This window comes from Electrophorus electricus, unplaced genomic scaffold (genome assembly GCF_041902795.1).
Source record: "Electrophorus electricus isolate QZ-2024a unplaced genomic scaffold, ASM4190279v1 Scaffold48, whole genome shotgun sequence".
Lineage (NCBI taxonomy): Eukaryota > Metazoa > Chordata > Actinopteri > Gymnotiformes > Gymnotidae > Electrophorus > Electrophorus electricus.
In genome coordinates, this window is record NW_027658766.1 from 49,517 (window position 1) to 52,892 (window position 3,376).

Genomic DNA, 3,376 nt, shown 5'->3' on the forward strand with positions numbered 1-3,376 from the left:
GAGTTGGAGATGTTCAGCTACCAACAGATATCTCTTGATTACATTTGGATGCATACTGGACTTTGTGTACAATCAATAACTACTGGTACTAACTCAAAGTATGTTTCCCCCTTCAGTTTTATTTTATGCCAGAATAAAGACTTTCTGTCTTTAGAATTCTACATGACTCAAACTGAGATGCAGCAGATCACTTAGCTAGAACAAAGGGTCTTGTACTACAATAATGACTTTTGCTTTATTGCCCATAAGGTCCACCTCTTTTTTCTTTAACCCTCAGATCATCCCGTAGATGTTAGAATTATTCTAATGAAATTATAATTAACATTTAAAAAAATTCCTTAACATCACTCTTAAAATAACTTTTACCTTACAAATGATTTCTTTACCAGCAAATTTGAGTTGGTATGAATTCATCTATTAATTTTTCGTTATTATTTCATTAAATACATGCCCCCCCCGCCCCCTAAAAAAAGAATAACAGTCCAAATGAAAGGTCTAAATGAATCTTTGCAGTAACAACAGTCTTTTATGCTCTTCCAACCACCCCACCTCCCCCCAGTGGACACACCATGCTCCAGTACATGATTCTGGAGTGCTGTGCTATCTGTGCTCCCCACTAACTCTTCCTACCTGCTGGGGTTTCTCCTTCCTGGACCTGCCTTAAAATGCTTAAAATGACAGCACCTTGCCCTCCATTTACCTGCAACATTCTGCACTGTCACAAACAATATTTATGTGCAGATTAGCAGATGAACCTCACCTGGATGATCCACATTTCATTTCTTTGTACTGTTATAATAATGAGTTACTGTATTTCTACCCAGGTGTTCTATCCAGGTGAACTGTGCTCTGTTTCTATCTCCTATGATGTCTTTGTGTAGGAATGCTGTAGTGTATCTTTCATGCTTACAATTTGTCAGCCATCCTCTACCCAACTCATCTTTGCCCAGGTTTATCCAGGGTTAACCGAAGGAGGATGAGTTCCCTTTTGAGTCTGACACCTTCCAAGTCCCTTCCACCATTCCAGTGAGTTTTTCCTACTGTCACCCTTGCCAATGTCATTTGGCTTATTTATCAGTTGTCACAAGGTGTTAACGTTATTATGCACATGTATATAAAATGTGTATATACTCTATATACATAAATATATATATATATATATATATATATATATATATATATATATATATATATATATATATATATATATATATATATATATTGCATTATTCTCTGCACCTTACATGTTATTTGCAGTTTGGATTGGATTATAAAGTGAATTTCATTGGTGAGTACTATATTTTTTGGTGACAAAGTATAATCTAATCTTTACAAAGCAGTGACCAGAAAGGAAGAGCTGGATGAGGCTTTGGTCCCCATGATAGTTAGAGACACACAGCCATTTAGCATAGTTGAGGATAAAAGCTTCAGGGACTTGGTAGCAAAATTGGATTCAACTTATATTCTCCTAACTAGGAAGGTATGTGTGGTGACATGGATACATTATGAGAGTAGTATTAAAAATATATATAATTATTTTCTTCCTTCCCTTTAGACTGTAAAGGCCATGGTTGAGGCCAAATGTCAATAAGAGAAAGAGAAGGCCAAAGCTGAGGTCCAGAAAATTCCTGCAATGAGTTTGTCAGCAGACATGTGGACATCTCTTAATGTGGATGCCTTCTTGGCTGTGACCTGCCATTTTATAGATGACAACACATTTCTGAAGTCTACACTACTTGGTGTTGTGAAATTCCTGCAGGCGCATACGGCTGAAAATTTGGCCTGTGTGAAATCCTCTCTTATGGAAGAATGGGGAATAAAATAAAGTCACATGTCTGGTTACTGATGGCACATCTAATATGATTGCCTGTGGAAATAGCTGAAGCTGCCTCATGCGCTTCAAAAAAAAAGAAACTGAGGTTGAAACAAGGTGTTGGAGCGATTAGTAGAACTCAGGGAGCCTGTGGGGGCAGATTTGGCGGGTTTACAAACTGATATTCCTGCGCTGATCTCTGATGTGTACAGTAATGTATGTGGGTGCCGGTCTATACTGTATTCTTTTCACAAGGCAACTGTGGAGCTGTCAGACCTCAGTGGCAGGCATAATCATATCCCAACACATTTCAGACTAAAGGATTTGAACTCCCTGGCACTGCCAGACACCTAACTGGCTATAATTTGATGGGGAGGATGCAGGTTGTCTGCATGCCTCTGGAATTGCTTCTTTGACCTATTCACACAGCGATCGAGAGCCTTACACTAATGCCAGAGTCCCTCTGATTTCATACTTTTCTCTGCATTGTCCAAGATTTGTAAACAAGCACAAATCCATGGGTAAAGTTTTGTAATCAAGAACACACTCTCATGTACTTGGAACATGTCTTAGCAGATTGTGATTTACAAGCAATGTTATAAGCAACACAAGTTCAAACAGGTGGTTTGTTGACAAGGGGTCATTCATCAAACAAAACCCACATGGCCCATATGGGGATCGAACCCATGACCTTGGCGTTATTAGCACCACGCTCTGACCAACTGAGCTAATCGGCCTTTCTCCGTTCATTTCACAGTTTTTGGTGCAGCACTGAAGGGAACCTTTCCATGAAATTGTAGAATTGGTGTCAACAAGATTACGGCCACTTTTTCGACCGAGCATAGGTGAAAGTTGACACTTATTGTTCCCTCTGACAAATGGTTATTCTGCAGCCAACTTTTGAATTAAACTTCAAAAGCAAATGTGGAGAAGCTTTTGTTAAAGAGCAATTCAGTGCAGTTGTACACAGTGACGAAATCATCAATTGCAAAGTCCACTGAGCTTTATTGCTGTGAGTTACATAGTGCTGTCTATTACACCATGAAATCTGCCATAACAACAAAAATGTAATGTCTGATTCTGTGAGCCAAGGAATATAAACCTTTTAGGGACATATTTAAAATATCAGATTTTCTGCCTGAGCACAGAGTAGGCATTTTTTTCTAGCTTTAACCATACGTCCTCTTTCTTTGGAAATCTGTGTCATTGCTGCATGAATAAGCAGAAAGATTTTGAGCAATTTTTTGTCTGGGTCTAAGGGGCAATTTATTCAAACCAAAAGATGCTATTTTAGCTAGTTTGTCAAATGAACATGTCAAACCTACAGAGACAATGTGTCTAGCTACAGAGCTCTGCAAGGTTTAATTCTTGGAAGTATTTGAAGCCATAGAAAGTTATTCTGTAAGCATTGCTTAACTCAATAAAAAGAGACAGTTAGAGCCAATGGCTGCCAGATCTAACATAGCTCACATTTTATAGTGTTTGCATAGCATATCAGAATCTGCAAGAACTATTCCTGTCATTTCAGGAATAAGCTTTTTTGACTTCACAGCTAGATGAAAT

General features: G+C 38.4%; 1 non-coding gene across 1 annotated transcript; it reads right to left on the reverse strand.

The window, feature by feature from the left end:
• Positions 1-2,476: 2,476 nt before the first annotated feature.
• On the reverse strand, positions 2,477-2,550 carry trnai-aau (transfer RNA isoleucine (anticodon AAU)). Its single transcript has one exon. It is a non-coding gene; the product is annotated as a tRNA-Ile (tRNA).
• Positions 2,551-3,376: the final 826 nt, after the last annotated feature.